General features: G+C 45.1%; 3 protein-coding genes across 12 annotated transcripts in view; 2 read left to right on the top strand and 1 right to left on the bottom strand.

The window, feature by feature from the left end:
• The window catches only part of LOC311008662 (programmed cell death 1 ligand 1-like), a 106,783-nt gene extending 98,281 nt beyond the window's left edge, over positions 1–8,502 (bottom strand). For both annotated transcript variants that reach the window (XM_084002466.1, XM_084002469.1), the window contains exon 1: positions 8,253–8,502. The gene's annotated coding sequence lies outside the window, so the exon portion shown is untranslated. The remainder of the gene's footprint in view (positions 1–8,252) is intronic.
• Positions 1–25,497, top strand: part of LOC311008608 (uncharacterized protein) — a 248,212-nt gene that overhangs the window by 83,967 nt on the left and 138,748 nt on the right. The gene's annotated exons all lie outside the window — the stretch shown is intronic.
• The window catches only part of LOC311008672 (protein NLRC3-like), a 47,308-nt gene that overhangs the window by 2,930 nt on the left and 18,881 nt on the right, over positions 1–25,497 (top strand). The window lies entirely within an intron of this gene.

Below are 25,497 nucleotides of genomic sequence, written 5' to 3'. Positions count from 1 at the left end.
TGGACAGACATCAGACTGGACACTCAGGTGAGGACAGATGGACAGACATCAGACTGGACACTCTCAGGTGAGGACAGGTGGACAGACATCAGACTGGACACTCTCAGATGAGGACACATGGACAGACATCAGACTGGACTCTCAGGTGAGGACAGATGGACAGACATCAGACTGGACTCTCAGGTGAGGACAGATGGACAGACATCAGACTGGTCTCTCAGGTGAGGACACATGGACAGACATCAGACTGGACACTCTCAGGTGAGGACAGATGGACAGACATCAGACTGGACACTCTCAGGTGAGGACAGATGGACAGACATCAGACTGGACTCTCAGGTGAGGACATATGGACAGACATCAGATTGGACTCTCAGGTGAGGACAGATGGACAGACATCAGACTGGGCTCTCAGGTGAGGACAGATGGACAGACATCAGACTGGTCTCTCAGGTGAGGACAGATGGACAGACATCAGACTGGACACTCAGGTGAGGACAGATGGACAGACATCAGACTGGTCTCTCAGGTGAGGACAGATGGACAGACATCAGACTGGACACTCAGGTGAGGACAGATGGACAGACATCAGACTGGACACTCTCAGGTGAGGACAGATGGACAGACATCAGACTGGTCTCTCAGGTGAGGACAGATGGACAGACATCAGACTGGACTCTCAGGTGAGGACAGATGGACAGACATCAGACTGGACACTCTCAGGTGAGGACAGATGGACAGACATCAGACTGGACTCTCAGGTGAGGACAGATGGACAGACATCAGACTGGACTCTCAGGTGAGGACACATGGACAGACATCAGACTGGACACTCTCAGATGAGGACACATGGACAGACATCAGACTGGTCTCTCAGGTGAGGACAGATGGACAGACATCAGACTGGACTCTCAGGTGAGGACAGATGGACAGACATCAGACTGGACACTCTCAGGTGAGGACAGATGGACAGACATCAGACTGGACTCTCAGGTGAGGACAGATGGACAGACATCAGACTGGACACTCTCAGGTGAGGACAGATGGACAGACATCAGACTGGACTCTCAGGTGAGGACAGATGGACAACAGTCTCTGACTAAGGAGCTGGGCTTCATGTTTACTGGTGTTTGCATGTCTTCCTGCAGGGTGGACCATGGGGGACAGCAGAGACTGAGACCTGGTCTGATGAAGTGTGAGTATGTCTTCAGTAACTCAGCTGCTCCAGATTTGAACGTGTTCATGACTGAAATCCGATTCTAATCAGGACGTAGCGTTTGTTTCTTCGTGGCTGTAAAGATGTCGTGTTGTGTTCACACCAAACGCCACATTTTCACCTTCAATTCCACACAAAGTCAACGCAGAGACGCAAACGGACGCCAATTCCTGCCGGACGGCAACGGAGGCGAATACCCAACATTCCCGTTGTTGTGGTGTTTGTGTGAGTTTAAATATTTGAAGTGAAGAGAGAAGTTCCTGAGACTCTGTGTCTCTAAAGCGTCTCAGCGTTGAGATGGTCCTCCTGTCGTCCTGACGTCCCTGAATCCTAAATGGAGGACCCAGATGTTGTCTCCTGGGTCTGTGGTCCCCTAGAGGTCTAGATAGTAGCTCACATTAGTCCACAGACCAGACCAGACTATGTGGAGGAACCAGAGACTGTCTGTGGTCCCCCAGAGGTCTAGATAGTAGCTCACATTAGTCCAGAGACCAGACCAGACTATGTGGAGGAACCAGAGACTGTCTGTGGTCCCCCAGAGGTCTAGATAGTAGCTCACATTAGTCCAGAGACCAGACCAGACTATGTGGAGGAACCAGAGACTGTCTGTGGTCCCCCAGAGGTCTAGATAGTAGCTCACATGAGTCCAGAGACCAGACCAGACTATGTGGAGGAACCAGAGACTGTCTGTGGTCCCCCAGAGGTCTAGATAGTAGCTCACATGAGTGCAGAGACCAGACCAGACTATGTGGAGGAACCAGAGACTGTCTGTGGTCCCCCAGAGGTCTAGATAGTAGCTCACATGAGTCCAGAGACCAGACCAGACTATGTGGAGGAACCAGAGACTGTCTGTGGTCCCCCAGAGGTCTAGATAGTAGCTCACATGAGTCCAGAGACCAGACCAGACTATGTGGAGGAACCAGAGACTGTCTGTGGTCCCCCAGAGGTCTAGATAGTAGCTCACATGAGTGCAGAGACCAGACCAGACTATGTGGAGGAACCAGAGACTGTCTGTGGTCCCCCAGAGGTCTAGATAGTAGCTCACATGAGTCCAGAGACCAGACCACAGGTTGGTCTGGTGTCCATCTTTAGTAATTTAAGGCCAAACTGTGATATTTTTAGGACCAACGATGTAATTTTGTGGTGTTTTTGTTTAGTCTGTTGATCGTCAGTGATCCAGAACAGACAGGTTCGTTCTCACTAATCCAACTTTCCTAACGGCTCTACATATATTACACTAATTATACACATATATAGAAACCTGTTCTCCAGGCAGGACCACACGGCCTCCCACAAAGAACACCCCCACTCCACATGGCTGACTGGTCGACACCCACACACACACACACACACACACACACACACACACACACACACACACACACATACACACACACACACACACACAGACACACACACACAGACACAGACACACACACACACACACACACACACACACAGACACACACACACACACACACACACACACACACATACACCCACACACATACCCACACACACACACACACACACACACACACACACACACACACACACACACACTTGTATAGTATTTAGTTAGATAGGCCACTTGGACTTAGTGTATGTTTCTTTGTTTATTGTTAATAAACCCCTTATGAACATACTGCTGTGTTTATTAATGTTGTATAAGAATGAATGATATCAACCTCTTCTCTGTGAAGAATTCACTAATCCTTCAACTGTTTGTACTCATATTCTAATAGTTATTAATTATTGGCATTTGAGTACAAACTCCTTAATATTGAGACTGAGTATTGATATTAATAATGATCTATTAATAACTGAATCTGCTCCTGCTAGTTCCCCAACACTGTGTTTTTCTCTGCGATCCAACAAAACACACACCACTACACACCGGTGTCTATTTATCAATGAAATGTATGACGTGACCATCATCACCATCAAGTTACCGCTCCCTTGTGATGTCATATACTAATACCCAAAGTATATTTATTAAGCTTTAAAACACAAACAAAAAAACACCCAACTGTCTCCAACAATAACCTTTAGCTGCATTGTGTTTGTTCTCTCCATCAGATGTCTGTGAACTGGAACTGGACACAAACACAGTCAGCAGAAACCTCAAACTGGACGACACCAACAGGAAGGTGACACGTGTGTTCAACGACCAGTCATATCCAGATCATCCAGACAGATTTGTCTCAGAGCCTCAGCTGCTGTGTAGAGACGGTCTGACTGGTCGCTGTAACTGGGAGGTCCAGTGGAGAGGAAGGGTTTATATATCAGTGAGTTACAGAGGAATCCAGAGGAGAGGAAACGACTCTCTGTTTGGAGGGAATGATCAGTCCTGGAGTCTGTGTTGTTCTGATGGTCGTGGTTACTTTGTCTGTCACAAAAACAAGCGAACAGACATCTCCTCCTCCTCCTCCTCCTCCTCCTCCTCCTCCTCCTCCTCTGGTGTGGTAGCAGTGTACTTGGACTGTCCTGCTGGCACTTTGACCTTCTACAGAGTCTCCTCTAACAAACTGATCCACCTCCACACCTTCAACACCACATTCACTGAACCTCTTTATCCTGGGTTTGGATTCTGGTCTGGATCATCAGTGTCTCTGTGTCTCTGAAACTGTTCACAACAAACACAAAGCGGTGTGATTACATTCAGAGTCGATGCAAAGATGTGGATGAAAACATAGCAGTTTGTAATCAGTCAGGTTCATTCCTCCTTGTACTTGTTGTAAATGTATTCATGCTTGTGTAAATGTACTTAAATGAATGGAGTATATCGGGATGGCTTTGTCTTTAGACTGAACCTTGTCGTGTTGAGGAACATGCATTAGTGACTGGAGCAACTAGTTGCTGTCCAGTGAAAACCATCAACATGAAACACAGAGCACACACAGATTAGAATAGAAAACATCATGTCTTTAACATATTACAAATAAAAAACATATTAAACTGTTTCTTCATTGTTGGAGAAGATGCTCCTGCTAAATCCACTAAGGAATGATAAACTATGATGATGCTGCAGCTGTGATTTTCCATTCATCAACGCTTTATAACGCTTGCTCTTGGGTGATGTTGGGAGATACACAGACCAGCTGAGGAAGACGGCTGCACGATGCATGTGAACGTGTCTGGGTATTGTTACCACCTGGCTCTAAGGTGGCAACAAGGAGGGAGGCGACACACAGATAAAGCACCAAAAAGGTACTTTTATTTGACAAAAGTAAATGAACTTATTTAGAAATGAATGTGGTGTGTAGGTAAGAAGAGGAGTCAGTCATGTCAGCAGTGTGTGGATGTGTGGACAATATGGTGAGATGTGTGCTGTATAGTGCCACAAACCAAACAAAGGAAGGAACAATCAAGGGTCTGGAGCCAGCTGAGAGAGAGAGAGGCTATGCAGAGGGCCGACTTCTATGCCCTCTGGAGAGCCCAGCCCACATGGGCAGGTATAATCACGAGCCTCGACCCAAAAAGGGAATACTGTAGTGATCAATAAAAATCACGAGGCTGCTTGGGCAAGAAGTGCCGAGCGATTAAATACAGAAGTACCTTTAAGAGTAACATGTTCTAATATAATACTGACAACAACTTCACGGACGTGAGGATAGTGTAGAGGTAACGTGCCGGCTTTGCATGCAGCCGGCCACGGTTCAATTCCTGACTATGGAAGTTTGAGAAACTTCTTTCTTTGTCCGGACCTCTCTCTCTCTCTCTCTCTCTCTCTGTCTCTCTCTCTCTCTCTCTCTCTCTCTCTCTCTCTCTCTCTCTCTGTGTCTCTCTCTCTCTCTCTCTCTCTCTTTTAGATAGGCCTAGTAAATTCATCTACATTGACCAACTCATTTATCTCAACAATTTAATAAACACATTCAATGAACCTATTAATGAACTCACCTGAAAGGAATGTATGAGGCTGTAAATTGCATGCAGCAATGCCTTTGTCATTGGGATCTATAACATGCTATTAATAATAACATCTTTATATCTATCATGTTTTTGCAAGTTATATTTGGGTTCTGGGGAAATTGTATGACATATTTATCATAGTTAAGGTAAAATGTTGGTCTAATTCTCTGATCTAAAGACAATTATACAAGCAAAAAAAACCACACATGAGATGTCCTCGCCGGGATGTGAACCTGCGATGCCCATGTTCGGGGGCAGGAGCATCACCACTCACCCAACTGGGGACTTTAGATAATGATATGGCCAGTCGGTCTTAAACAAAATAAACGATTTATTCATATTTTTTTAGTTGCAAGCGTGTATTCTTAGACGCTTGATGAAAATATAGTCTGTTTGTACTTCATATATGTAATTTTGGTCATTTTTGGTCTTTGACGTGATGAAATCACGAGGACTAGGCTTGGCGGAACCTTCTGCTGGTCCAGTTGTTTCCGACAGACGGACTTCTCTGAAACCCCCGCTAAAGTAAGCCTGATGGTTAGCCTGCCCCGGAGCAGGCTAGTTTGGTCGGATAAATTCCCATGGTTACTTAGCGGAGAGTGCCTCAAGTCACGTTGATGGAACGCAACTCTCGCTAAAGGTAGCGAGGATTATCGAAATTAGCCCGGCTTTGCACTTAGCTAGTTTGATGGAATACCCCTCTGGGCGAAGAGATAACTGGAACAAATATTTATATTTTATACATATTATATATATTTTTTTAATCATTTGCTGACCCTGTTTTGTGATATACATGCCTAAAATGCGCCTACAATTTCTATAGTGAAATAATATCGGCATTATAATTATTTGGACTGTGATGATATTTTTGGTGCCCTACGCACAGCGCGTGATGCACGTGGTGGGAGCGGCGGCGCTGATTGGTAGAGGAATAATAAAAACAAACAACAGAGTGGGAAAACCCCACACGATGACCCGTACTTCACCTTTACTTCTTATACTCGAACACAACAATAATCATTATAATAACACACAGTACAGATGACGCAAGACACTTTAGTAGACATGAAGAAGAAGAAGAAGAAGAAGAAGAAGAAGAAGGAGAAGAAGAAGAAGAAGAAGAAGAAGAAGAAGGAGAAGAAGAAGAAGAAGAAGAAGAAGGAGATTTTGATTTGATTTTTCAAACACACTTTATTTACATATTAGTCATTTTACAGTTTCACTAAAGTGCTAAAGTGTTAGCCAAAACCGTCGACAGGATCTTGTAATCTGTGCACAGGAGAGACACAGGACGCCAGTTCTTAATGTCCTGCAGATTGCCTTTTTTAGGTAAAAGAGCTACGACTGCCCTGCGGCAGGACAGTGGAAGACAACCTGAAGCCAGACTTTCGTTAAACACTTCTATTACATCCAGTGCTATGATGCTCCAGAAGGCTTTGTAAAACTCCACAGTCAAACCATCGATGCCAGGAGACCGCTGTCCCTGCATGCTCTGCAGAGCGGTGTGCAGCTCCTCCATCCCTAACGGCTGTTCCAGCTGTGAGTTGGTCTCCGTGGAGACCTGAGGTAGTTCACCACAGAACCCCTCGCACAGTGCGTCGTTCTCCACGTACTCGCTGGTGAAGAGAGACGTGTAGAATTCGACAGCTCGCTCTCGTATCTGGCCAGGCTCACCTAGCTCCTCCCCTGTGTCAGACAACAAAGAGTGAATTGTTTTCCTTTGGCCGTGTTTTTTCTCCAGGGAGAAGAAGAAGCTAGAGGGAGCATCCATCTCTGTGATGTGTTGCATCCGGGACCGGACCAGTGCACCCTGTACTTTGACATCTAGCAGGTTGGCTAGAGCCATTTTTTTAGACTTGAGGATTTCAACATATCCTCGATTTCCTGTGGAATCACTAAGTGTCTCCAATTCCACTATTTCAGTCTCCAGGTCTTTAATAGATCGACAGGTGGCTCTTGTGACATTGAGAGTATACTGCTGACATAAAAGCCTTATCTCTGCTTTGCCGTGATCCCACCACTGCCTAAGACATTTAAACTCAGCTTTCCTTTGTCTAAAAGAATTCCAGAAATAACTAAAAGCCTCTCTAAAACCTTTATCAAAAGTTAAAGCTGAATTAAAATGCCAGTATGCACTCTTAGGTAAAATATTTTTGACAACAACCCGACACAAAACCAAAGAATGATCAGTAAAACCAGCTGCCGCTCAGCCCCCGAACCGCCTTGCCCCGTGCCACCGGGCCGCTCGGCGGCAGCCGGCGTCCCCCCGGCCGCAGCCGTTGCGACGCCGGCTCGGCCCGGTTCGGGCAGGCTCTGACCAAATGTCCCTCCTCACCACAGCCGAAACACTTAGCTAGAGAAGAGGTGACGAACAGTGTATAATCGAAGTCGTCTACACGCACAATGAATCGGTAACTGAACTCCTCCGTTTTATTGTTCAGTATCATGAAGAGCTGTCTGCGATGAGACACGACGTGTCTCAGCAGAGGCGACTTACACCCCGACAGCATTTTCTTAATCGGGGAGATGACTCTTCCGTGGCGAGACAACTCTTTGATCAGAAACTCGTCGCTAATAAACGGAGGTACGTTTGAAAGTGTGATCCGAGTCGCCGGCTGCGTCAGCGGCAGCAGCGGCTCAAACAGCCCGTTCACCGTTATCCCCGTCTCCACCAGCGTGTTCACCTGCTCCACCTTGTCTAAAATCAGAACCACCGCCTTATTCACGCGGGCCGCAGATTTCACTGAGCTGTGCCCGACGATCTCCCCCACAGCCAGCGCCACCTCCTCCACGCTGCACGGAGACCCGGCACCAGTCTTGATGCCGTGCCTCCGCGACAGCCTGGAGAAGCCACCAGCCGCCATACCGGCGTCTGCGTGGCCCTCCAACCGGACAAAGGCCGGGCTGGAAAACCCCACAAAACTACCGTGAAATGAAATAAAACTCACCAAAACACAAAACAATTAACTAATGTACCCACAACCAAAAGGCCATTAAAGCCCAAATGACAAACAACGAAAAAAATGTAAAGAACAGTCTTTCACTCTCAGCTCTTCCTCTCACACACCTTCCACACGAAGAAGAAGAAGAGGAGAAACCTGTTGCGCAATTATTAAAAAGTCGCCTGGACTTCTTTTACTGACGCCGGAACTTCGCAGCTAAATTATTTTAACTAACCTCGACGAAACAAACCGAAGAGAAAGTTTCTTAGTTTGACATTTAACGACTAAACGTCTAGCTTGGTGTCTCGACGGAGACCAGCAGGAAGACCAGCAGGAGGACCAGCAGGAGGACCAGCAGGAAGACCAGCAGGAGGACCAGCAGTAAGACCAGCAGGAGGACCAGCAGGAGGACCAGCAGTAAGACCAGCAGGAAGACCAGCAGGAGGACCAGCAGGATAAATAATCAATAAATCCGCATTTAAAGTCACTTACGTGTTTGATAGGAGCGAGCTGTCGTCGCGTCCCCCCGTTATCTCCTCTGACTCCTGCAGCTGATAACTCTTCTTCTTCCGTGTTCTTCTTCTTCTTCTTCTTCTTCTGTGGTGGAGGTTTGTTGGTGAAGAGCAAGAAAGATCTTTCAAAACTATACGTTTTTTTTCTTACTGTTTCTTATTGTATGATTATTGTTTGTCATATTAGTTAGTTTATTGTATAAAATCCGTTTAGTGTTGTTTTTGTGTGATTTCCGTGCCTCGTGGCGAGGATGGCGTCCTCTGAGACGCCACCTGTGTCACTGAGACAGGGAGTGAGGCTGGTTCCACCACACAGCTCCACCGTGGAGCAGGTGTTGCTGGCTGTGGGAGAGCAGATAGGCCACGGAAACATCCTATATGCCTCCCGCATGAATAAAGCCCTCGTGGTGTTTTTAAAAGACCAGAGCTGTGTCAGTGAACTCATCGAGAGTGGGTTAACGTTAGATGAGGAGTTGTTTCCGATTTCCCCACTGGCGGTGTCCTCTACGCGGATAACCGTGTCCGTCGTTCCTCCTTTCATCCCGAATGAAGCGCTGGAACGAGAGCTGAAGCGGTTCGGTAAGTTTGCCAGTGGGTTTCGCACTGTTGCTTTGGGATGCAAGGATGACAAATTGAAGCATGTTCAGTCTCTGCGGAGACAAGTATTTATGTTTTTGGACTCGTCAACTCAGACACTGGATGTGTCCTTCCGTGTCCGACACGAGGAGACGTTTTACATGGTGTACGCGAGTTCAGGGAGCATGAAATGTTTTGAATGTGGTGATGTGGGCCATAAACGCATTGCTTGTCCGCACAGACAGCGCGCGGCGGGACCCGCTGGGGCTGGCGGCGGCGGGACCCGCTGGGGCTGGCGGCGGCGGGGCCGCAGCGCCTGCGCTTGCGGCGGCGGCCGCCTGCGCTTGCGCTTGCGGCCGCGGCGCCTGCGCTTGCGGCAGCGGCAACTGGCTCCGCGCGCGGAGCCTCCGCGGCTGACGCACAGCCAGGTGTCTCGAGAGAGGAAGCAGGGCAGGAGAGTGTAAATGTTGTGAGTGTAGAGAAGGAAAGTAATTGGAATAAGGTGAGTAGGGCTGAACAGGCTGGGCCTAGTACATCTGGGGAGGTGAGCACAACAGAGCCAGTGGAGGCTAGTGAAGTAGGACAGGGGGAGGCAGGTACATCAGGACAGGGGGAGGCAGGTACATCAGGACAGGGGGAGGCAGGTACATCAGGACAGGGGGAGGCAGGTACATCAGGACAGGGGGAAGCAGGTACATCAGGACAGGGGGAGGCAGGTACATCAGGACAGGGGGAGGCAGGTACATCAGGACAGGGGGAGGCAGGTACATCAGGACAGGGGGAGGCTGTTTTTATGGAGCAGGAGCTGCAGGCTGCAGGTGCTGGGCACCAGACTGAGCTGCAGACGTTTTCAGACAACAGTCAGGTGATGGGAATGGACTCAGATGAGGAGATTGACTCTGACAGTGTGTCTGTAGCAGACAGTGTCTCTCAGATCACAGACCTGTATTCTCTTAAAGAGGTAAATGAGTTCCTCGACGATTCTTTTGGCAGGTCAGTGGAAATAAGTGACTATTTCCCTGATATTAAAAAGTTTATTCAGACGGTGAGCACTCTTCAGAAGGTTGTAGGGATAGACCTGCTGAGTGAGAAGAGACGTTACCGTCTGAGAAAACATATCACCACTCTGAAAAAAGGTCTTAAAGGGACCAAAAGAAAAAGGAAAATTAAAAACTCCAGGAAAAGATAACATGATCATACAACACTGGGTGTTTCCTCTCTGCTGTGTCTATTTGTCTGTTCTGTTGTCTCTCTTGTACTCTTCTACTATGCAGTCCTTAAAGGTTGCCTCTTTAAATATTAACGGGGGGAGAAGTACGCAGAAAAGAGCCTTAGTGTCAGAGGTTACTAAACAGAAAAAGTTAGATGTCATTTTTTTACAGGAAACGCACAGTGATAGCCTGAATGAGACAGACTGGGGGATATGGTGGGGGGGTCAGTATGTACTCAGCCATGGCTCTAATCTCAGTGCTGGAGTTGCTGTTCTATTCTCTCCCTCACTAAATGTGAATATTCTATCCAGAACAGAGATTATAGCAGGCAGAGTTCTGATGGTCAAGGCGGAAATAGAAAGTTTTACCTTTACGTTTATTAATATGTATGCACCCAATCATGGTCCTGAACGGTTGGCTGTGTTTAAATTATTAAGAGACAGCTTAGATGGCTGTGATCAGGGGGAGTGTTTTATAATAGGGGGGGATTGGAACTGTTGCACTGACGTCACTTTAGACCGGACAGGACAGGAGCCCCACCCTCAGTCGTCCTCCTTTCTGTCTCAGCTTCTAAAGGAGGCTAGTTTAGTTGATGTGTGGAGGATGAAACATCCTTCAGCTAAACAGTTCACCTGGGTGAAAATATCCGATGGTAGGATTAGTGCAGCCAGGTTAGACAGAATCTACGTGTCCGCTTCCTTTATAACTCGTGCAGCTAACTGTCAAATCCTCCCTGTTGGTTTTACAGACCATCATTTGATTTTAGTAGATTTGGTTTTATCTCCTACTGGGAAACCTAGGTCCTTCTGGCATTTTAACATTAAACTTTTACATGATTTTAATTTCTGTACAAACTTCCAATTGTTTTGGGCTAATTGGAGATCCAAGAAGGAGTCCTTTCCCTCCTTGAGTCAGTGGTGGGAGGTTGGAAAGGGTCAAATTAGGGCGTTCTGTCAGCAGTATACGTCCTACTCCACTGCAAATATTAGAGGGGCTTTGGAGCAACTAGAGTCCGAAATCAGAGAGCTAGAGAGTATGTCTGCTGAAAATACTGAACAGTTACTCCTCAAAAAGCAGCAGCTGAACTCTTTTCTTCAAGAGAAAGCTAAAGGAGCTCTGGTCCGAGCACGGTTCACCTCTCTAAGGGACATAGATGCACCAACCTCCTTTTTCTTCAACTTGGAGAGGTCTGTGGGCCAAAGGAAGCAGATGGTGTGTCTCCGCCTGCCTGATGGGAATTTGACCTCTGACCCTGCTGAGATGAGGAGGCATGCAGTGTCTTTCTACTCAGACCTGTTCAGGGCAGAAGTATGTGATGTCGATGCCACTAATGAACTTCTTCAAGGTTTTCCACAGCTGGGTTCAGGAGAACGGGACACCCTGAGCTCTGACATCTCTTTGGAGGAGCTGACCTCTGCAGTGACACAAATGGCTTCAGGAAAGGCTCCAGGCATGGACGGCCTACCTGCAGACTTTTTCAAACACTTTTGGAGCTTTCTTGGTCACGACCTGCTGGACGTCTTTAAGGAGTCTTTCGAGAGAGGAACTCTTCCAGCATCCTGTAGGCGTGCTGTGATCTCTCTGTTACCCAAGAAAGGGGATCTGACCCTGTTAAAGAACTGGAGGCCTGTAGCTCTCTTATGCACGGACTACAAGATTTTATCAAAAGTTTTAGCTAACAGACTGAAGTCCTACATGGAATTATTTATTGGTTCTGATCAGTCGTATTGTGTTCCTGGTAGATCAATACAGGACAATTTGTTTTTAATGAGAGACATTTTTGAAGTTTGCAAACATTACAACATTAATGTGGGTATAATTTCTATCGACCAGGAGAAGGCGTTCGATCGTGTGGATCACTCTTTCCTTTTTGCCACACTGCAGGCTTTTGGTGTTGGGGAGCACTTTTTGTCCTGGGTGAAGCTGTTGTACAGTGATGCATGTTGTGTTGTTAAGGTTGGGGGAGGGTTGAGCAGGCCTGTTTCAGTTAAAAGAGGGATCAGGCAGGGCTGCCCTATATCAGGCCAATTGTACAGTATGGCCATAGAGCCGCTTTTGTGTAGGCTTAGGAGCCGACTGAGAGGCCTGGTTTTGCCTGAACTGGTTCACAGCCCCCCTGTGGTCATATCAGCATATGCTGACGATATAAATGTCCTTGTCCAGGGTCAGGAAGACATCCAGGAGTTAGAAGATGGTCTCAATTTATATGAGAAAGCTGCTTCAGCCAGGGTTAACTGGGAGAAGAGTGAGGCTGTTTTGGTTGGTCAGTGGAGGGCAGGGGACACACCCACTCTTCCTGGAAACCTTAGGTGGGGAAAAAGAGGCCTAAAGGTCCTGGGTGTGTATCTGGGAAGTAAAGAGATAGAGGCGCAGAACTGGGAGGGAGTGCTGGGGAAGGTGCAAGCCAAGTTGTCTAAATGGAAATGGTTGCTACCCCAGCTGTCCTACAGGGGAAGAGTTCTGATTGTTAATAACCTGGTTGCCTCATCCCTGTGGCACAGGCTACAAGTGTTAACCCCCCCGCAAGGACTTTTGAAGCAACTGCAGAGGGTCCTCGTAGAGTTTTTCTGGTCGGGTCATCACTGGGTGCGAGCGTCGGTCCTGTACCTTCCTGTGGCAGAGGGGGGGCAGGGCCTCATAGACATCGCCTCCAGGATTGCTGCGTTTAGACTGCAGGCAGCTCAGCGGCTGCTGTATAGCGGTTCTCTCTGCTGGTCTGCTGTGGCCCGGTTGCTGCTCTGGAGGGCCGGGCGGCTCGGCTACGACAGACAACTTTTCTTGATGAAGTCCCCGTTGTGCAGTCTTACTGGTCTCACACCGTTTTACAGCTCTGTCATCGATGCCTGGAGGACTCTGAGTTTTACTCGACCACCTGACCCCGGGCCTGGGATGTGGCTGTTTGAAGAACCTCTCTTCAACAATGATTTCCTGTCTGATACTGTCTTCTCCTCAACCACCCTAAAAACAGCTTTCATTGAGGCGGGAGTAGTGAAGCTGGGCCATCTGACGAAGATATCAATTGAAAGTCTGGCTGAAGTGACGGGCATACGGTCAACCAGAGTGCTGCAGAACCTGGTGAACGGAGTGTGGCAATCCCTGTCGGCACCACTCCGGACTTTTGCACAGGACGGAAGTTTGGCTGACCAGTGGAGTCAAGGACATGAGTATGTCTTCCCCCCCTTGAGTGTGAGACCTGAGGTGGGGGAATGAAGAGAGGAGAGAGGCCTTCTGTTAACCCTTTTAACTCCAGCACTGGGAACGTTCAGCTCCTGTACAAGTAAACAGCTGTACTCCAGCTGTGTGAAGGTACTGAACGTTTCTGTTCTTGCAGGTGTCGGAGAGTCAAAGTGGATGGAGTTTTTAGGCTCAGACTTTTCCCCTAATGGTAGCTGGCGGGTCCTGTATAAGCCTCCCGTCGAGAAACGGATGGCTGACATCCAGTGGAGGATTATACATGGAGCGATAGCTACGAACAGACACAGAGCTCACTTTGACCCAAGCACTGGGGAGGGTTGTCCTTTCTGCTCAGCAACAGAGACCTTATACCACCTAGTGGTGTCCTGTCCCCAATTGGTAGATGTTTTTAAAATGCTGCAGGAGTGGGTTGGGGGTTTGGGAGAGGTTTTCTCTGTTCCCCTCTTTATCTTTGGACCCAGATACACACCCAAGAAAAGGCAAATTTTGGTTTTAATCAATTTTATTTTTGCAAGTGCCAAACTAGCAATTTGGAAAAGCCGAAAAAATAAATTGCTTGAAAAAGGCTGGACAGACCCAGTACGCTGTCTGAGGGGTTTAGTGGCAGCCCGTCTGAGGGTAGAACACACTTATTTCAGACTAACCCAAAACCTGGATGGTTTTAAAGCTGTGTGGGCTGTTAGGCAGGTCTTGTGCTCACTGGGGGAGGGTGGCTCTTTGGTTTTACATTTTTAGAATGATGGTTGTTTTATAGTGTTTTGTGAGATTATGTATGTGTCAGTGGAATAAGTATTTAAGGGTTTGTTGGAATGGTGTTTAAATAAAGTTACTTGAAAGTCAAAGTCTTCTTCTTTAGTTAGGCAGACTAGACGCAGCTTTGGCGTATTGCTGCCCCTACAGTTAGTTATTAAGATCTACATCAAATCCTTTTGTACAATCCTGTTTGGTGTAGATAATCCACCAATTTCTTTGTTTTAACCCAAGAATCTAGGTTTAGAAGCGTTCGTATATTAAAAACAGTTTCCCCATCTGCTCCAAGTTTCTTGAAGAGAGTCCTTCTCTGACTGGAGTATATTTTGCACTGGAGTAGTACATGTTTCACTGTCTCACTATCTCCACACTCGCATTTGCCATCAGGATGCTTACCAATCAGAGCCAACCCACTCCTCAGCCCACAGTGTCCAAGTCTCAATCTCGAGATTACTACAGAGTCTTTCCTACTGCACCTGTAAGTGCACTTGTCTTTATTTACCGTTTCCTGCACTGAAAAATATGCCCTTCCTTTCCTTTCCTTCTCCCAAGACTTTTGCCACTTTTCTTTTAGATACCTGTTTATTATTTCACTATACTCTGGTGCTCCATATTGCAACTGAATTTGCACACTTTCCTCCTTCACCGCCTGCTTTGCCATCTCATCCGCCTCCTCATTCCCTTTCACACCCATATGTGCTGGAACCCAAAGAAACCCCACCTCATACCCTGCCTTGTGGATTCTAAACAAAGATTGTAAAATTTCTACAACTAAATCAGGTCTGGACTTGGATTTAGCTTCTTTTATTGTAGTTAATGTTGCTGCTGAATCACTGCATATGATTGCATTTCCCTGTTTATTGTCCTCAACCCATCTTACTGCCAACAGAACTGCCACCATTTCTGCTGTGAAGACTGACATATGGTTTGATATTCTGTATCCTTTTTTATACCCGATTTCAGGTATGCTGATACCAACTGCCACTTTCCCACTCTCATGATCTTTTGACCCATCTGTATAAATTTGTAGGTGGTTTCCCCATTTTAGTTGCTGCCAGACTTTTACCTCCTTTACTACAACCTCTGACGTCCTTGATTTGCTTTTATTCAAAAGCTTTAGGTCAACAATGGGATCTGGAACCAACCATGAGGCCACAGCTGGACGACACACTGGAGGACACACACTTATATCCACAATTCCAATTTCCTGTGCCACAGATTTTAATTTTTCTGCAAGATTTGTTTTAGTCCTTTTTGATGTTCCCATAAACTCCCAATGTTCACTCAGAAGGTTCTTTGTTGGTAACATTTCTTTTTGTCCTTTGAGCTTCATTAAATATCTCAAACCAAGTTTATGTCTCCTGATTTCTAACGGCATCTCCCCCATTTCTATCAGTAATGCTGGTATTGGAGTTGTTCTGAATGCTCCACAGCACACTCTTAGGGCTTTTGCTTGGACGATGTCAAGTTTCCTGATCACTGACGGAGCTGCTGATCCATAAACCATACTTCCATAGTCAATAGCTGATCTTATCATTGCTCTGTAGATCATCATCATTGATTCTCTATCAGCCCCCCAGTCTGACCCAGCCACACACCTAAGGACATTAATTATTTTCCCACACTTCAATGAAACCATTTCAACTTGTTTTTTCCCTGTCATCCTTTCGTCCAGCCATATTCCTAAAAATTTAAAATACTTGACTTTTTCAAGATTATTATTATACAGTTGTATTTGCTGGGTCGGCATACTTTTCTTATTTCCAAACACCATATATTTAGTTTTATCTGTAGAAATTTTAAAACCCCAATCGTTAGCCCACTCAGTCACTTTCTCTAATGCACCTTGAATTTGGTTAAACAGGTAGGGGAGGTTCCTCCCTCGCTTCCAGACAGCCCCATCATCTGCAAATAATGAAAAACCAAATCCTTTCCCCACTCTACTAAACATGCCGTTAACCAGAATATTAAAAGGAAGTGGACTTATCACGCTTCCTTGAGGGGTTCCATTCTCCACCTCAAACTTATCTGAAAGTTCATTTCCAATCCTCACTTGAATTGACCGGTTGCATAAAAAGTTTTTTATCCAGTTAAACATTCTCCCTCTGATTCCAACGTCATAAAGTGCAATTAATAACCCTTCCCTCCAAAGCATGTCATATGCTTTTTCTATGTCCAGAAAGACTGCTACAACTGCTTCCTTATTTGCGATGGCTTTCTTTATGTCCATGTCTAAACTTAAAACAGCATCCCCTGTCATTCTATGTACGAGACTCCAAACCTTTTTTATGGGTGTATCTGGTCCTAATTTACCACAAAAATGTCTCCAACTTTGCTTCTTTGCCTCCTTAATGACACGTCTAGCCTTAGCTCTGAGTCTCTTATACTCAATAGCATTGCTCTCTAGTAGATGTTTTCTTAACCTTTTATAGGCTCTATTTCTAGCTCTGACTGCAAGGCTACATTCTTCGGTCCACCATGGAACCATTGCTCCTCTTACAGGAACTTTTTTCTTAGGAATATTCTGGGCTGCAGCTGACCATAATACCTTGGTTAAAGTACTATTCCACTCATCTACCCCTTTCTCACTATCTATTATTGATAAACTCTTATTCACATCATCCTCAAACTTGATCCAATTAGCCCTTTTATAATTGAGCCTCAATGACAGATTGACTGGTTCCTCAATTACACATCTGCCAAATTTACAAATGATTGGGACATGATCACTTCCGACGGTATACCGATCCATTGTCTCCCACCTACTAACCGATGCCAACTCTGCTGATGCAATTGTAATATCTATTGAAGAAGACACTGCCCGACTTGTTCTGAACCATGTAGGACGACCATCATTTAACACAACTAGCTGGTTTTTATCAATGAAATCTTCTACAATTTTCCCATTTCTATTTCTCTTCTTGCTTCCCCACAGCTCATTGTGAGCATTAAAATCCCCAACCCACACCACTGGTACGCTAATCTGGTCCACAATTTCCTGAAAATGATTATCCTCTAAATTAATGCAGGGGTTATACAAATTAACAATGGTGATTTTCCCTCTGTCAGTCCATACTTCTATGATGACACATTCTAATACTGTATTAATTTCTATTCTTCTATATTGACTTCCATTTCTAATGAAAGTTGCACACCCCCCTCCTGCTGTATTCTCTCTGTCTTTCCTTTCACATTTATATCCTGGTATAATAAAATCAAGTCTCGGTTTCAACCAAGTTTCCTCAATGCAAATTATTTCTGGTTTTCTTTCAAGCCCATCTAACATATGTTTAAATTCTTGTCCATTTGCAATTAGACTCCTAGCATTCCATTGCATTAAGTAAAACATAATGCAGATGATACTAATCACCTTCATAGTCCCCATATGTACTTCTCATTTCTTCTTCGTCATTATCAGATACGCCTAGTTGTTGGCTTCTATTTGATATTTGATCTGTACTGTTCTGAGGGGAGGTCAACTCCCATATTTCCTTTGGGTTGATCCCCTTGAACCCTAGGAGTCTTTCCGCAGCAGTGGCAATTTCTCGCGCCACATCTGATTTTTTGTTTGCCACCGTTTTAACCCTCCACATTGTTTCAACCATGAATGCCAGTAGCCCTTTCTTGCTAATCAAAATGGAATCATCATTTATAACTTTGTTATTTGCTTGCTCTCTTGCAACGGCCGCACTTCGACTTTGAGTGACCACACTGTTATCCTCCACCCTTCTGGCTGCTTCTGCATAAGATATTTTGTTTTCCCTCTTTATTCTTTCCACATTTTCTGCTTTGACATAGCTTTGGCACCCCCTGTAGGCAGCTGGATGATCACCCCCACAGTTACAACATTTCACAGGTTCATTACAGTCTTTCCCTTCATGCTCCTTGCTACATCGTCTACACCTTTGCTTTCCTCTGCACACAGCTGCCACATGGCCATATCTCTGGCACTTAAAGCATCGTAGAGGAGGTCTTTCATACTCTCTCACTGTGTAGCTCATGTATCCCAACATGACTCTCTTAGGCACATCATCCTTAAAGGTAAGGAGGACAGGTGTGGTTCCTCTTCCATTCTCACCCCTTCCCATGCGCTTTGCAGCTATGACATTGCCCCCCTTCAGAGAAGTTAACAACTCTTGCTCAGACACTTCCAATGACACATTGTATATAACTCCTTTAACCCCTGAACTTAACCGCAGCTTGAACACTTCCACTCCCTTACCCAACACATTTTTTATCTTGAGCACCTTGTCTAGTTGCTGTGCAGACTTGCATATGATAGAAATCATGCCATTTTGCAGAATAGAAGCATGCATTACATCACCTATCTCTTTTTTCAATTCAGTTGTCAATTTAAGGGGACTAGCAGTAGAAAACCCAACATTTGCTTTTGCTTTGATTAGCACTTTAAACCCATCATCTCTTTTTTCCTCTGGTCTCATTGTTTTTGCCTGTGGGTTATTATCCATATCACTATCTGGGGAATTATATCCTCTCTCTTTCCTTTTGTGTCTACCCTTGCTCACTGTGCTCCATCCCTCCCCACCCCCATCCCATTCCGCTCCCGTGGGCATGGGCCGACTCTGATCTTCAGCAATCCTCGACTGTATACGATGTAAGTATTTTACCGGTGCCTCAGCACCCGCTCCACGGATCGATCAGCTGAGCCTGCGCTGATCTGTGCAGGAATACCGTTCCCGGACCTATACAGGCCGTCGGCAGTATTCCTACAAACAGATCCCCGCAATACTCAGACCAAACAACCCAAAAACAGCAATATCTGAAATCTCCTAACCACTGTTCTCAAGCCACCAACCACGCCGCTCAAAAACGTTTTCCTCCAAATCTGCCAAAGCTTCCGGTTCCGTTCCTCCGTTCTCAGCTCCTCCTACCGACAGCTCGACCCGTCCAATCCCCGGTCCCACACCGGCAGCTGGCTGAAACTAGTCGACTCCTGCAGCTGATAACTCTTCTTCTTCTTCTTCCTCTTCTGCGGACTACCCCCTGACACAAACGCTGATTGGCTACACCTCTCACGCCACAACTAGAGTCCTTAAGAGAGAGAGTGGCGCCACCTACGTTTACTGCAATGGTTAATTTTTTTCACAGCAATGGCGGAGCATGGAGACCCTCAAAAGTTCCCGGAAGTTAGCAAAAGCTAACTTCCGCCCAACGTAATTCTTATGGAGCACACGGTCGGAGCAACACTTGATCAAGGTAAAATGTTTAAAGAATGACATTTTCACATCAGTAGTTCATTGGAATTAAATTGACATGAGTAATTAGCTATATTAAATATGTTGGCGGATTGTCCCCGTCTAGATTAGAAGATTAGAGAATATTAACGGATAAAAGTTTAAGCTAGCACGCTGGATAACGATAGCAACACATGCAACAGGCGGACGCATGTAAATTCTGTTCACTAAATATAACTTAATCGAACACTGTCAATTTATACCAATAGCCAGCTTAATGTGCAGGGAGTGTGATTGTAGATAAACATCAATTTAATATAATTGAGGCTATATATATATATAGGTTTGAGTGCGGGGTGAAAAAGTTCACATTTGAATATTACATTTAAACTGAGCTGCATCCGCCGATCCTGATGGTGGTAAACTTTCTTGCAAATAATAATAATAAAAAAAAACCGGGGTGATTCTGGTTGTGTTAATATAATTACCGTGTGTGTATTGGGCAACTTGATTTTTTTTTTTTTTTTCAAAAAGCTGATAGGAGTATAGTGTATATTATAAAGCTGGTGTGTCTACTGTTGTTATTTTGGACGGTGAGAACACAAACTGGGTTTATACCGGCATGGTTATATTTTTCATGCACATCCAGTTCCTGAGGCAACTTGACAAAATGTGTAACACATCAGTGGCTGATTATACTTAATTAACCATGAGCAGGAAAAGCTGTTGATGATTAGAAAATGTGAATCTCTATAACTGAAAGTGATTGGGTTGTTGTATGAGGTCCCTCTGCCTTGCATTTCCTGCACTAGACTGCACCCTCCCAGGTTGCAGGAGGAAGGCAGAGTGCAGACACAGAAAAAGAGAGAATTTGAAGTGGGACTTCTTTTAGGAGCTAAAATATTTTTTGTTGTCTCTGTGCTCAGCTCTACCCTTGTCCAGCACTGTCCTGAAGCACCTTCAGCTGTTCTTGGGTTGCCCGATGTTCACCTTCTTGGTTTGGGTCTTGTTTCCAAGATGGCCTTCAAGTGTTTTTTCCTGTCATTTTCTTTTTCTTCCCCGTTATATTTACAACGTAACTTCCCTTGGTTTTTGCATTGTTTTCCCTGTTCTCTGTTCTGTTTTTAATTAAAAACATCTTAAACTTCCCAGTGGTGTGGTATTTGAAAGTGTGCGAAAGTGCAAATGCATTGTTTGAATATGATTACCTCGCATATTTTTTTGTTAGTAGTGTCTTTGTAGGTGGTTAAATGGCTCCTTCCAACTTTAACCACCCATGCTTTTCGCCTGTCCCTGTCTTTGGGGAAGCCATACATGTGGACACCCCTCTCAGAGCGATTGGAGCATCCCCACGCAGCACAGCACACCATCGTGAAGACTGTCAAGGACTACATAGTGAAAAGGACACAAACAGCTTAACATGCTGATCTGTTTCACTTCTTTACATACTGTTTTAAGGAATTTATTGTGGTATTAAGTGCTTTTGGGAAAAACAAGACTGTGATTTATTGTGCGACTGATTTATTGTGCATCACTGAGTAGAGTAAGTTTGAGATGAGGAAGAATAGTTAACACATAGTGATAGAAATAGTGATTTATAGTGAATTCAAATCAAAGTGTAATTTATTTGCCATGGATTTCATATTAGAATACAGTTATCATAATGTTGTTACGAGTCCAGACCTAATGTGCAGTCAATGGGCAAATCTTTGTTAGTCACCTTTCTCCTCACTCAAATCTGAAAGTTAAGAAAAAGAGAAAATATTACGACTTTTCAACGACTGTACAGTAAAGTTAAGTTGATAAACTTAACGGAGTTCAAATCAATTAACACAAGAATATACATGTTGCAACGCAAAGCATTAATTGACCATTATTTACCGATCGTCGTGGTTTTCCTAGTGTTTTTCAATTGCCCGCCAAGCACTTCCGGGAACTTTTGGAGGCTACATGGACCACGTGATCGGCCGGCGTTTTGAACTTCCGTTGTCGCCACTCTCTCTCTTAAGGACTAACGTCTAGCTTGGTGTCTCGACGGAGACCAGCAGGAAGACCAGCAGGAGGACCAGCAGGAGGACCAGCAGGAAGACCAGCAGGAGGACCAGCAGGAGGAGCGGCGACCATAGCGGACACGATAAATAATCAATAAATCCGCGTTTAAAGTAACTTACGTGTTTGATAGCAGCGAGCTGTCGTCGCGTCCCCCCCTTATCTCCTCCGACTCCTGCAGCTGATAACTCTTCTTCTTCTTCTTCTTCTTCTTCTGCGGACTACCCCCTGACACAAACGCTGATTGGCTGCACCTCTCACGCCCCAACAACACGTGTCTACAAACAGTGGGCGGTGCATCGTGACGCCTCCAGACGTGATTTCACATTCACAGATTTTATGCACATTTTTCATTTTTCTCTGAATGACAAGTTATTTGTATTCCATGTAGAAATACTCACGAATTTGTAGTAGTAGGAGAGACAGACAGGCAGACAGACAGACAGGCAGACAGACAGAGAGACAGACAGACAGACAGACCTGTAGGCTCAGTCCCGATGAGGGAGCCATCCTTGTAGAAACCAGCTGGGAGGTCGGAGGTCGTCTTTGTCCTGCAGTACAGAGTGACCTCATGTCCCTCCATCACAGGGAGGACTGGACTCTGCAGGATCACCGGTCCATCTCAGCACAGACACAGAAGTCCAGCTGACAACGAGACCTTTACTCTGGCGGGACGACTTTTATTTTGGATTGTGTGATCTTACCAGTGACGGTGATGTTGATGGTGTTACTGGTTTCTCCGTCTCCGGACTCACACCAGTAAACTCCACTGTCCACTGGGACAATGTGGCTGAGGCTGCAGGAAGAACCAGCAGGTTTCCCCCAGTAATCACACTTAGTCCTGGTTTCCTGTCTTGTGGTCCTCCACAGAGTCCATCCAGCTGGACCCCCGTCGTCCTCACAGCTCAGAGAGAAGGACTTTCCTTCAAACAGCTGAGAGCTGCTGGGACTCGCCGTCAGAGAGGCTGGAAGAGTAAGAGTTTTCTTTGAATGACCAGATGGGTTTCACAGAGCTAATCGTATCATCTCCTGGGTCTGTGGTCCCCCAGAGGTCTAGATAGTAGCTCACATTAGTCCAGAGACCAGACCAGACTGTCAGACAATTTGCCACTTTTTAAAACTCACATATTTGCCACTTTTTTCTCTGAATATTGCCCCCCTCTTTCAGCTCCATTTATTTTGTTTTATTTTCTACAGTCAGCCTTATATACGCCGTCGTACGATGACCACGACTACCCCGACATCTTGTTTACAGTCTATGAAATGACGCCATCTTTGATTTCCCCTTGAGGTCCCCTTTGAACTTATTTCCCCTTCCAGCCCCCCGGGGGGTGGAGATGAATCATTTTCAGGTTTGTGGACAATCAACAATGTTTTGAGCGTTTCCTGACCTCGGCCTGTGGAGCAGCTCAGCAGCGAGGCCAGAACTGAAGAGGAAGGACACAACAACAGAGCAGGCTGGTGTTTATATGCAGGATAGAAACAGGATGGTCAAACAGGATGAGCATCGTTGAATTAGATGTCGTTGCATCAAAGACACGGCGGTACTTACGGAGCAGACACAGCACCGAGGGTTCGTCCATCCTTAACACTCGTGAGATCTAGACAGGAGCAGCAGACAGGAGCAGTCAGTGGGAGTTGTAGTTTTTTTTGTCAAACATCGTCTGCTCAGGCATACTTTCACCTAGAAACTCCATTTAAACTTTAAAATGTCTGTCTATCTCTCTCTGTCTCACTCAGAAGTGACAGCAGCTGCGCTCTGATTGGCCGACAGGAGCAGTCAGTGGGAGTCGTAGTTTTTCAAAGAAGACAGACAGACAGACAGACAGACAGACAGACAGACAGGACAGACACGTCACAGGACCAGCTGCGGTTGATTGCTCTGCTCTGATTGGTGGGCTCCATCTGGCCCTGGTTGCTTAGCTACCAAAGCCTGCCCCCAGCAAGCCTGACTGTGATGAACGTTTTACTGTTGCTCACATGTGATAACATCATTAGGGCACTCTCCACACAACTCAACTGGGAACCGTAGGGTCGCCGGTTCGAGTCCCTGTATGGACCAAGAATGGAGAGGTGCCAGTTCACCTCCTGGGCTCTGCCGAGGTGCCGTTGAGCATCCACCTTAATTATACTTTTTCACATATTCAGCTTTTTAAATATTCTTTTCAGCTATTCAGCTTTTTCAAACTTTTCACATATTCAGCTTTATTAATATTCTCTTCAAATATTCAGCTTTTTCATACTTTTGCACATATTCAGCTTTTTTTTAATATTCTCTTCAAATATTCAGCTTTTTTTAATATTTTCTTCAAATATTCAGCTTTTTTTTCCAGTGTTGCTTCAGCATTAAAGCATTTCCACGCATTTTCTGCAGGAAATGCATTTTCTAGTTATAAAAGGCATCATAATGCTAATGTTATTAACCAACAGAATGAGATTAAAACATATTATAAGTATTATTGTAATGTATTACAGACATGTCCCCCAACAACCTTTTCCATGGTACATATATATAGATATATAGATATACATATACATATAGAGATATATAGATATATATAGATATACATATACAGATATAGATATACATATACATATAGATATACATATATAGATATACATATATTGATATATGACATATTTGGCAGATCAAACTTCACTGATAACGACTTGCTGTGATAGAATTGGTTATAAAAAAGTTCCCTCCTTTTCCCCGTTGGTAGTGTGTAATAAACAAACCGCCCCTGAACGGAAGTGTAAAATTGTCTCATCGTTTCATTTGATAAAAAACAAAGCATGTCGTGGATATTTTCAATATGATTTAAATCAGGAAACAATCAAATAAAAAGACTAAATATCCAGTACAACAACCAAATAGAAAATACCCCATTTCTATTTGTTGTTCTGCAATAAGGAACTACTTTTGATTGGTTCATCTCTGACTGTGATAAATGACATTCACAAAAAATATCGGCATTTATTTTTGTTATATTCATTTTGTGGAATTATATATTGTTTTTTACCTTACTGTATTCAAATGTGGCCTAATAATGTGTGCTGTGTTTACATTATATTACTGTACTAAACTGAACAACACAGACTGAAGGTTTGATCCAGATCAAAACCAAGATTGGATTACGTGATCTGATTTCAGAATCCGTTTTTCCTTTTGAAAAACCCATTTTCAATATTTAATCCAATCAGAAATCCTAAATCCAACGGGATTCCTTCTGAAAAAGTGGGCCCTGGATGCCATTAGTCCTGCAGCACCGTGGACAAACGCCACATCAGTGAAAGTGACAGTGAGCTGAACGCAGGTGGTGAAACATCAGAATTCAGGGTTCATTGTGATATTTACAAAGAAGAATAAAGCACCGACTGTTTGGAAGAGAGAGACAGACACATGTTGTTCTCTGACCTCGTTGACCAAAACATAATGAAGGAGTCTCATTCTCCGCTGGTGGAAGGAGGACTAACCCCTCACCTGCTCTCCACTTTGCTTCATTTCTTACAGGAAAGATTCCTTTACGTTTAGACAAGAAGTCAGCAGCTCTACCAGTTAATGACGTGTTATGTCATGTGTTTTATAACAGCCAGGAGGTCGAGTGGGAGGTCTTGTGGTCAGGGCTGGACTGGGACCAAAAATCGGCCCGGGCATTTTTTTAGCCGAGACCGGCCCACCAGGTATCGATGGAAAGACAATGAAGCCTATGAATGAAAACATTTTTTTGTGTGACAATGCTTGTACACTGTCGGGCATCGCCCCTCGGCTGTAATTGGTCCAGCCCAGAATCAATCATGACTAAGGGGCCGATCTACCAGTTTTGTGTACCAATAGCAGTGTTTCCCACAGGATTCTATCGTGGGGGGCTTGTGATCTTGTAGGGGGGGTCCGGGGGCATGTCCCCCCGGGAGAATATTTTTAATAGATTTAATTTT

The sequence above is a fragment of the Eutrigla gurnardus genome (assembly GCF_963514095.1).
Source record: "Eutrigla gurnardus genome assembly, chromosome: 23".
Classification (NCBI taxonomy): domain Eukaryota; kingdom Metazoa; phylum Chordata; class Actinopteri; order Perciformes; family Triglidae; genus Eutrigla; species Eutrigla gurnardus.
This window is presented reverse-complemented; position numbering and strand designations above follow the sequence as displayed.